General features: G+C 36.7%; 1 long non-coding RNA gene across 1 annotated transcript; it reads right to left on the bottom strand.

Moving 5' to 3' along the window:
* Positions 1-2,254: 2,254 nt before the first annotated feature.
* LOC127935199 (uncharacterized) lies at positions 2,255-10,052 on the bottom strand. The gene is made up of 4 exons (XR_008148004.1): positions 9,723-10,052; positions 6,265-6,386; positions 6,065-6,165; positions 2,255-3,767 (listed from the first exon to the last, which is right to left on the bottom strand). It is a non-coding gene; the product is annotated as an uncharacterized LOC127935199 (long non-coding RNA).
* Between the last annotated feature and the right edge of the window lie 1,948 nt (positions 10,053-12,000).

The raw sequence follows: 12,000 nt of genomic DNA, 5'->3' as shown, positions 1-12,000 counted from the left end.
TATTCCATTTGTTTTTTTACTCCTTTTTAACTTTTTTTTGGTATTGGGTTTGTATAATCAATGCCTAATGTATTGGTTGCCGGACTCCAGCATTGTGGTTTATACAGTCCAGGCACCATAATTTAATCTTCTGAAGTCACCTGGGAAAAAAAAACAACTACATTTACATATGATAAATTCAAATAACAAATGCAAAAAAAACTATTATATTAAAAGAAATTGATGTCAAAACTGATGCAACAAACCTAGCATAAGTCAACCGGCTCCTACCAGCTTTGTCCACCTGTTTTGACCTCAGCCAAACCAGCATAAACTGGTTTGGAGTAGTGAGGATAAGCCTTTTTTTAACAGTTCTATGCAACATTGAAAAGCACAAATTTAGTTTCTCATTAGCAGTGAATTGTAATCTTCATTTTTTTCCTGTCATGTCTAAAACAAGAGATTAATACTGTGGAAGTTTCTTTCTAAAATTGCACGGCTTAGTTCTCTTTCATTCTTTCCTTCTGAACCTGCTCAGACTCTGTGGCAGATTTATCACTTTGAAATTCTCTAAAATGAGTTCAATTATGGAGACAAAGAGAGTTAAAACTACATTAGGAGACAGTCCAAAGTCCTGAATCAATTTGAATATTATGTCACGGTGTCCGACACACTTTCCCTCTGAAAACAGAAGATAAGATCACAGTTGCTCACTTTCTCCCAACTACAATTACATTTGTAAAGGGAAAAAATGGTATTCACTTCAATGAACAAAATTTTTCTTTTTTTTAGTATTTTCTTTTTTAATCTGTTTGGATTTTCACTGGGGCTCCTCAGCGTCTCCTTGACAAATCCAAGGATAATGACTCAAGCTGGTGTCTTGGGGAAATCATTAACTTTCAAAACTGATCCAGAGTTTTTGTGCTAGAAAGGCTTTACCCAGAGTTCCATTCAAACCTATTTAATTGTCCTGCTAAGCTTCAGGCTATCTTCAGCTGGACGAATGAAAGCTCTGCAGTCTGGATCTGCTCCAGGGTCTGCACTCACCAGTTTATTTAAATGTCAATTAAATGATTGGAATCTTACTGTTTATTAATCAGTTAAACCACAGTGTCTGTTGAGAATAAGTGTTTGCATAGTTTTGTACATGCCATATCACTTCAACACTAATGGATGTTCTCCACATATGTGGGTCAACTCAGTGTTCTCATATTGACTTCATGTTTGTAGATGATAACATTCTGTATTGTATATGTCTATTTTACATGGCTGAATACTATAGAATAGTATTATATAATATTATACTATGAATTCAGACTTATTTTATACTTCTTTATTCGAAATGTTCATATTTTGAGTGAACTACTCCTTTAAATGTTTTCTTGCTCAAGGACATTAAAAACAAGACTGTGACCTTAATGAACTTTGAACTGATGCTTCAACCTTTTAAAACATTTAAACCACCATCAAAATTACAATGCCCTGAACATAGTGGGATTCATAAGTCCTCTTTTGAAAATGCATTCTCATTTTTCTAATTCAGTAGTTTTTATCCATTGCAAATGATATTAATAGTATAACTATTTGATTAAATTGAAAAATAGCGATTCTGTTGTCAAGGTGTGCAAAAAGGGTTGTTCATAATGTTATCTAGTAGTTATTTTGTTTAATGTCATGACATCCAATTTGCTCAATAGGCTCCATATTAAGTTGCATGAATTATCTTTCTATAATTTCTGCCTTATAATTTCAGAAGTTTTGGAATGTACTGCATGTGGACATATGGACTGTGCATTTAGTCAGTTTCAGAGCTTGGTTGTGGTCCCTACATACACTCATTATATTACAAAAAACACAAGCCATTCATAATGGCAGCAACCCCAATTAGTGATAGAGCGATGGTGACTTTGCAGAAAACTCTCTGCTGTTTTCTTCTCTGGGCAGTCATTCCAGCTGAAAGAAAGACACTTAATAAAATAAGTGTCAGACGGGCATATGGACCCCAAATTAAAATTAAATTAAAAAAAGACAATGTGAGAGGTCTTGATTGAAGCTATTCAAATGACAGTGTGTCCACAGTGAGTGACAGCTCTTTCTGAGGAGACTAAGATGGCTTATTAAAGGTTTTCAGTTACCCCTGACTGAGATTAATCACAGCACACACACACACACACACACACACACACACACACACACACACACACACACACACACTTTGTCTGCACTGTAAAAAAGAATTTGTTGAGTCAACTAAAAATTTTTTGTTACCCCGCTGCCTAAAATTTTTTTGTTATCTTGACAAAAAAAATCTTGTTGAAACAACTTCAAACTAGAGTGGAGTTAGTCCAGGTAACAAATTTCTTTAAGTTGACTTGACTATTATTTTCTAGTCCAGTCAACTAAATCATGTTGTGTCAACAGGGATTTTTTTTTACTTCGATCAATAATCATAAACAAATGTTACTCCACTGCCTTAAATGTTTAAATAAAGATGACAAAACACTTTTTTTTAATGTAATTATTTAATGATAGAGACAACACTTTCATTCACATTTAAATTGAACAAGCAATTTGCTGTCAACACATCAACTGATAATTGATAAACAAAACAAAAAATGCAAAATACAAACACGTCTAAAGATCTGAACCGACACTTGAAAGTGTGATGTATAATAAATAACATTGGCATGGGATTGAGAAACAAATAGTTGCATTTCAATTCATCAGATCAAAACCACAGGGATTGTTTTTAAATTCATAACTCAATATGAAAATCAGAAGGTTGAACTCTGCATATTAACCCTGGACAAGTTCACATGCACTCCCCCCACCATAATGCAAGTCATGGTCAAAATGAGAAACCAAGATATATGTATATAATATCACAATTAGTTACAAAAAATGAGTGTACTGTACTTCTGTATAATAAGATATAAATGGAATGAATGCACATGGAAGCACAAAAATCTAAAGTCAGATTCTAAATTTCACAGCACAACATGACCAGACAGAGGTGTTAACATCAGAAGGATCTTGAAAGTTTCCAAACTCGTCCCCCATCATAATGCTACATACTGAAAATGTGTACATACTGTTTAAGAAAATGAGAGGTGAAAAAACATTTGTTTACATGAGAACATGCATATTCCAAGTCATGACATGTAAACTTTAATGTACATTCTATATAGTGAAAGGCACAAAAGAACCTTTCCTTAAAAAAAAAAAAAAAACACTACTTTTTAAGAAAGAGTGCGGTGGAGCCGATGGACACATCATGAACACTGAAAAGTGAAAGTGACATGACATACATTTGTGCTCTTCATTTAACCCATCCAAAGTGCACACACACAGCAGTGAACACACACCGTGAACACACACCCAGAGCAGTGGGCAGCCATTTATGCTGCAGTACCCGGGGAGAAGTTGTGCCTTGCTCAAGGACACCTTATTTGTGGTGTTGAGGGTGGAGAGAGCACTGGACATTCACTCCCCCACACCTACAGTTCCTGCCGCTGTAGCGAGCACATGGTGGGAGCAGCTGATCTTCACAAGTTTTTGCAGAGCCTCAATGGTGTATTTAATGCGCTGGAGGTAGTGCTGTTCACTGCATACAGACCCATTAGGAGTCTAAATGCCTTGGGGACATGGGAGATGTCAGTGATGACAGGATGTCCAAATGAGACCAATGTTGGTTATTCCTTGGGAAGCACATCACATTGCTGTTCCTCAGTTACAATCAGAATGCCCTCTTCAATTTCTTTCTCAACATCCTTAATGTCACTGGATGGCTGGGAAAAGAAAAAAAATATTACATTACTTAATAAATTTATAAACGAACACACATATGTACATACACTATTAAAGTTGTGTGTTTTGTTAAAAGCACAGCTACCAATTAATGCAAAGTGTAATTCACCTTCAAGTGGAAGATATTTAGAAAAATGTAACCAAAAATGAAAGTCAAAATTAAATGGTGCTCCTCAACGGTTTCGTTTAAAAACATTCAAAATAACTTCCTGTATTAAACTGTTAAAAGCCTGTACTAAATTCTTTGTTCTGCTGAACACAAAGAGTTTAAAATCCCATGGGAAGATAAGTGTAAAATACACCCCCAGAACCAACTATTCTAAAAATGGGGGGAAATTATTTTCTTCACTGGTATTCTACATGATTTCTGAATGACATAAAATGTGACAAACCAATACAACATTCAGGTTTTTTTTCTTAATCTGATTCTAAGTGTCTAATCTGTCACACCATTTATACAATGATCAGAAAATATATTGGTGTAAATAGGTATTCCTTTTAAATAATAGTCTGTTGCACTGCATGTTCAGAGTAAAGCATGACTCCTAAGGGCCGTTTCATAGTCAACGCGGGAAACGCGAGCGACGCACTCCTTTTCATAGTCTAAACAGTGAACGCAAGCGTCACGGTTGATGCGTGTATGCAATACACGGCTCACGCAACAGGGGGTAGTAGAGTCGGGTGATATTAGTAGAGTCGGGTCGCGTGATATTCAGATTACAATGGCAACTGAAGAGGAGTGTATTCTGTTGCTGATGAACTATCGTATAAATGTGGATGAATATGTATAAGTTCGTATAATTTTTCCTCTTCGCCCGCCATTGTATTCAATTCATTGTATACCTTCTTCTTTTGTAAATACAATATACTTGAATTAATGTACAATACTTGCAATGTCGCCCCCACCGACAACGCATAGTATTGCGTGAATCGGCACGTCGCGTATCAAAAACTAGGACCACACATTTGGCTACGCACCGACGCATAATGGCGCCCGAAGCATAATGATGCGTAGCCTCGGGGACACGTATGCCTACAGATGCGTTGACTATGAAATGGCCCTAAAGGGTTGGTTAACCCATGTATGTTTTATTCACCCTCATGGCATCGTAGGTGTGTATGACTTTCTTCTTTCAGACAAATCCAGTCGGATTATATAAAAAAATATTTATGGCAATAGGTGGGTGTTTTTTTCAACAGTCCAAAAGTAGTCAAATAATGTGCATCAATTCATAATAAAAAGTACCTCACATGGCTCTGAGAGGTGAATAATGTCCTCCTGTAGCGAATCCATGTGTTTTTGTAATAAAAAAAAAATACATATTTAAAATGTTATTCAAAACATATTTAAATCCTTTTCTCTCACTTTCGTAAGAGCCATTCCGGGTGGATGAAAATAGGACATAGGGGTCATGCATGCACCGGTGATTAGTGACGAACACGGAAGAGCGGAGGAGACAACAATACACCAATCACGAAGTAGAATCACAAAATTAGGCTTGCACATATGATAGTCAGTGGAAGAGAAAAAAAAGTGTTTACAACTTTTTAAATATGGATATTTTTCTTACAAAAAGTGCATCGATTTGCGACAGGAAGCCTTTATTCACCCCCCAGAGCCACGTGAGACACGTTTTATTGATGGATGGGTGCATTTTACTTGATTATTTTTGGACTGCTGAGAAAAAAAAACACACCAGTCTGCTGCCATTAAATAACTTGGAAGAGCCAGAACAATTTTAAATTCAACTCAGATCAGATTCGTCTGAAAGAAGAAAATCACATAGGGTGCCTTGAGAATGAGTAAAACATGGCCTAATTTAATTTTTTTGGTGAAACAATCCTTTAAGCAAAGTTGCTAATGGCCAATATGCTAGAACTGAACATTTTTCAGGATTCAAAACAGTATTCAGCAAAATAATAAAGAATGGCTATGTCCATAAACAGGGTTTCTGGTGGTTTTATGAAGATAAATTCAACACTTTATAAAGACATTTTAAATACCAATTATAGAAAATTCACGAAATAAAACTGAAGGGAAAATAATGTCAAATTATGTTCTCTAAATTTTGAAGCTGTTTTCCAATGCAAATATCTACATTTTCGTAAAGGGTTCACCCAAAAAAGAAAAAGAAAGAAAATTGTCATTTACTAAACCTCAAGTTATTTTAAACCTGAATTAGTTTATTTCTGTTAGTCCCAGTCAGATCGTCTAACACCGTACACAATACCACAATGAGTTACAACCCCAGATCACCCAGATTTCTTCTTCTTTTACCTGGACCATATCACTGCAGACTGATGGTGCTCAGATTGGTCATCCACAAGCGTAATCCCAGCAGTCATGTCCTTGATGAATTCCTGCGCAGAGCCTGTGTGCTTTATTAAAAACAAAGGGATGCATTAAACAGGGCCTTACAATTGTAAAGCATATAGACTCCAATAAATGTGCATTTATAAATAAATAAATTTGCTTACAACTTTGTCCAAGCTCTACAATGTAAATGCCATTTCCATTATGTCTGCATATCTTTTTGATGGATAACTGCAAAAGGACTCGCTGCGGTCCATCCACAGGATTATTGAATTCTGCGCTGAATCTTCAGTCATTCAAAAATATCATAAACATGAAAAATACAAAAACATGTTAAAACACTGTAAAATAATAAACATACATATAAATAAATCTTTACAGAGAAAGACAAATGTATTGACAAGTTTGTATTAAATGCCAAAGACAAACTATACCATCCAGACAATGCTTTTAAATGACACAACACATAATTATAACACAATAAAAGGAAATTTAACACATTTGTGTCGATCGTTATTGTATCTCTATTTATACAAGATATATGATATTATTACTTTTATTCTAAAATATATAGATTTAAACGTACGCAATTTACTTATGACCGTATATTCACCATAGACTATATAAAAACAGATATTCACGCAGTATTACACTGGGTTCTAGGTTCTAGCGAGGCACTTGAATGACTAACGTTACTTCAGAAAACTGAAAGAAGAGTTTGTAACGCTACCTTCAGAACTTCATCTGAACCGTAGACTGTAAAAAAATCATCAGAACTAAGCTTATGTCAGCGATATCAAATGTAACGTTAAGTTACGCGCTCCAGAAGAACTCTGAGGGAGGTGCTCATCTATGGTGCTCATTTGTTTCCCTTATAACATGCAGAAAAGACACAGTTCGAGTAGGAATCCTCTTTTTTCTCCTAATGTTTCATCGATGTATATTCTGACGAATGTCTTACGCTGTCAGGTTTAGAGCAGTTCCTTTTTTTTTTTTATTCCCGCCGTTCTTAATCCATACAGTGATCTAGTGATGGGATTTATGGCTCTTTGAGGGGATCCGGATCTTCGCGATCCGTTCCTTTCAAAGAGCCAGGGCCGCGGGAAGTAATTTTGAACAGGGGGTGCTGTGAATTTTTTTTTTTTTTTTTTACAAAAAACCTATGAGCCTATAGGCTTATTTAAAATACATTTAAAAAATAAATACATTGAGATTTACTACTTTATTGTCATATACACTCCAGTGCACAGCCAGCCAGGGTCTGAAACACACAGACATCAGTTCTCAGATATGCGCAATGCGTTATTAATCTGAAGCAGAAGCAGAATCAGAAATAATAGTTTAATAATCGAAAGAAAACGAAATAATTACTTTCATTACAATTTCAGATAGCCTATACATACATGCAACTTATTTAGATACAACAAATAATATTACAACAAAATATAAGATTAATCAAACTTCACAATAACGCTAAAACAATGCAATCGATTTGGTCAACTGGCTTGAGTCACTGCACGTTTGTCACACGCAACTCTATTAACTCCAAAATCTTTTTACGCACACCAGAAGGAAATAATCTCTGACTATTTAAGCAATTTGTTTATTGAACAGTTCTCCACATCCATTACGCAAAGAACACACGCACAGTATAAAGCTTTCTGTCTCCATCTCCAACCTTTTTACACAAACAAAAAGGAAATAATCTCTGACTATTTAAACGTTATTTAACAGTTCTCCACAACCATTACGCAAAGAACACACGAACGAAATAATACTCTCCATCTCCATCCCCACCACCTTACAAAAATACTATAGTGTACTGCTTACTATTGCTTGGCTAGTCAAAGCTGATCCCACACTTGTTGCCAAAAAAATAAATGTTACAAACGCGGCAGCACAATGCTCGTACCTGAGCTACATGCAGGCGGGGTGCCCTGGTTACAGGTGTCCAAATGTCGAGGTGCGCTGTATTATATAAAGATGGATGTATTCTGCATGGAACGAGCGGGAAACCTCGTTACTCGGCGACCAAACCTGCCTGCCTGACGTTGACAACGTAACTTCCAAACCTGTGTTGATTAGGCCTCAAAATATGAAATTAAAATCCAAAATATACGTGACAGCCTACGTGTGTCAAAATCATTTTCTAAAATATTCATAAGGAATTTATAAATTCTAATTTATAAATTCAAAATATTTTAATAGGCCTAAAAAAAAAATTTTTTCTCTCCCTCTCGTCACTAGGGGGTGCTGCAGCACCCCCAGCACCCCCACTTCCCGCGGCCATGCAAAGAGCCGTTCAAAAGAATGGCTCTTTTGGCTCTTTTTAAATATTTAGTCAGTTTTAAGAAGCCAGCTTGGGAGCATCTCAGTTTATCCTGGAAATAATCACTGGGAGGTATTATGAGGTGAGATTTGTAGTCAAATAATTAAAGCTCAGATATCACACACCAATATCTGAGTTTGAATTATTCTGAAATATTGATTATTACCTCATTTCTCATGTGTCGACTATATTCCATAGGGTTGCACAAATCCCTCTGCTTAGACAGTGACATCATTATTTTGATTTACCTTTAGTACAAAGTGTGTGTGTGTGTGTGTGTGTGTGTGTGTGTGTGTGTGTGTGTGTGTGTGTGTGTGTGTGTGTGTAAAACTACGTTGACTTATGTTATTCATACAATACCTACTCACAAATAAACATAAAAAACAAAGCCGGCTGCAATGAATCTCTGTGCAAAACAGCTTTTACTACAAACACTTCCACACAAGAACATTATCACACAAGAACATTTTGATAGAAAACTAATTTTTTTTTTTAAGTAGATAAAATTAGAATAAATAAAATGGAAATGTCTACATACTACATACTATTACTACTGTAAACTTTGCAAATAGGACATCAGCCCCTTCAAGTCAATGAACAATAACAAAGTGGGCTGCAATGAATGTCTGTGGAAAACAGCTTTTAGTGAAACATTTCTATACAAGTACAGTATCACAAAAGAACATTTTTAATGATTTTAAAATAAGTTTTAAATGAACACAAAATGCAATGTAAATGCATGCACAACTAATAACTAATATCATCACGCTATAAAGGGTTGGCCTGCGCTGGGTGCGCCCCTCCCCCTATAACTGTTCTGTCTCCTGGCGGAGCTCATTTGTATGAACACGCATAGGAAAAAAGAACGATAGAAAGAACGGCTCCTCTCCAGTCGCGACTCGGCTCCCATCGTTCATGTTTATGAGCCGTTCAAAAGAATCGGTTCGTTCGCGAACGTCACAACTCTACAGTGATCCGCGTTGAGCTCTCGCGCTCTGTTTGCACGGCCTCTAACGCAGCCCTGGGCTCAAATAATACATACAAACTGTATTTTTATCGTGCTCCACATAAGTTTAGCTCCGCTGTCCCGCATGGGAGAATATCTGTTTTAATATTTATAAGGAGAATACTGTGGAACCGCCTGTATTTTGAGGCTTCAGAGTGCCGCGAAACGAACATTTACATACAGTAACTTACATACAGAATATACGACTCTTTTAACAATACTTACTCTTCTGAGACAACAAATGTAATTTTACACATTAAGCCAATAAATACGAATATTTTACTTACCAAAGTTGTATTCTAGTCAAATGTCCAAACTTTGAGGAGAAACTGACTAGAATGGCTGACGACCTTCTTCTCTCTTCAACAGCATTCAGGAGAATGATGAGATCTCGCGATAAGTGATGTTGTGAACGTGATATTGCTATTGAATTGAGTCAACAAATTTTTTTAAGTTATGAGGACAAATGACCTAGTTCAGTCAACTTTCAAACTAGTTGAGACACTGAAAACTTAAAATTTTTAGTTGAATGAACAAATTCAGTAACTGCAAGTTGTGTCAACATAAAAAAATTCATTGAAACAACTAAACTGCTAAATAATTTTTTACAGTGTGCCAAAGGAACTGAGCACAGAGATCAGGTGTGGACAGCAAAGCAATGACTGGGGCTGCTCGACCTTGGCAGGAGAGGGATCACCCCTGGCTTTCTGTCTCCTGGTCTCTATCTCACTGTCTAACGCTCTGTTTATACCCGGAGTGACCTTGTTCCTCTGAGTGACTGGAGTTTATCGATTGCATTTGGGATTGAGCATCTTTGAACGGTTTTAAACGTTGCTGTGAAGTGACAACCACAAGAATGCCCAAGGGATAAACATTCATTCAGCCCTGCTGGGAATACCATTGTAGTTCAGTTAAGATGTTTACTGTACCAGCCAGGTTTGTACACACTAAATAACATTAAAACTGAATTAAAACTTAATTGAATTAAAAAAAAAGCACTTATAATGCCAATTTGAATATGGGCTTGCATTGGGTAGCTGTATATGAATGTAAACAATAAATAAAGTTATTGTCTCCCAAAAGAAAGAATCGACTCTGAACAGCCTAAATGAGTCACCAGTAATTTTAATCCCATTTCAGTGACAGCTGCATGTCACAGGGTAACTCAATTGTATAATGTTCTACATTGGCCTGCTGCGAACAACTTGATCCACCCTTAAACAGGTAATTTCACTGCCAACTGCTTCTCTAATTTTGGGGAGTTCAAGTCCCCTCCTCCCATTTTTTTCTCCCCTCCGATCTAGTGTTCTGGGGCAGTATCTGCACGATACTGATGATGTGGATCGGATCGGGACATCCCTACTTGTGAAGTTCACTCAAATTCTTGAATCGATTTTGCTTGACAATCCTCATAAGGCTGCGGTTCTCTCGGTTGGTTGTGCATCTTTTTTTCCCACACTTTTTCCTTCCACTCAACTTTCTGTTAACATGCTTGGATACAGCAGTCTGTAAACAGCCAGCTTCTTTGGCAATGAATTTTGAACCATACAATGTTTTTTTTTTTTTTTGGCTATTGCTAAAGATATACCCCAGCAACTTAAGACTGGTTTTGTGGCCCAGGGTCAATATATATATATATATATATATATATATATATATATATATATATATACACACACACACACACACACACACACACACACACTCATATATATATAAAATGTAATGTATATAAAAATATAATTTTCTTTTTTCTTTTTCTTTTTTACATTTTTTGCAGAAATGTGCCCACAGGTATGTTTTCCAATGATTCTGTGTTGTTTTCATCAGTATTACAGCCATGGCTGTTGTTGCATTTAAACTAGTACAAACTAGTACAAGTACATTATTTGGCAGGTCAGGTAATTAGCTTGTTAGCTAAGCAGTGCAAAGCAAGGTTATGGTCTTGTTTTTGAGGATTTGAGCTGTTAGCAAGTTAGCAACAAAGCTGGAGGATCAGAGAGCTGCACACTTGTCTTTGTAGCTTAGCATAAATTCTGCATGCCATCCACCATTCTAACACACGTCTGCATGGAGAGCAAAAGAGAGACGGGCGCTGCGGGCTGTGGCAGTGTTCCTGACTTCGTGCTGGGCGCCTGGGCTTCCTTGGGTGGTTCTGTCCTGACTTTGGTCCAGGAGAGGATTTGCACACTGTTCTGTATTTGAAACATGTTCTGCCGGAGGTTGGAACTCCAGCTTGTCTCTCACTGTGAAATTTAAACCTGGCTGCCATGGCTCAAAGTAATCCAGCCAAACCCTATGCCTTCTGGGAGAGGCACTGTGCCCGCTGGTCTGCACACATTGGTCTGTGTGCTATGTTTGACATCTAATTGTTTAATCTCCATTATTTGTTTGTCCTACTGAAAAGACTGAAAAGAACACTTGAATTTCCACATTGGTCTGTCTGTCTGCCTATTCTATTCTATTCTAGTGGTTTTTAAAAGCTGGGTCATGACCCTCTGATAGGTTACAAGATTTAAAAAATGGGTCTATTGGATGATTACCTATCTATCTATCTATCTGTCT

Source organism: Carassius gibelio, chromosome A2 (genome assembly GCF_023724105.1).
Source record: "Carassius gibelio isolate Cgi1373 ecotype wild population from Czech Republic chromosome A2, carGib1.2-hapl.c, whole genome shotgun sequence".
Taxonomy (NCBI): Eukaryota; Metazoa; Chordata; class Actinopteri; order Cypriniformes; family Cyprinidae; genus Carassius; species Carassius gibelio.
The sequence above is the reverse complement of the archived record's forward strand: the minus strand, read 5'-3'. Positions and strand labels throughout refer to the sequence as shown.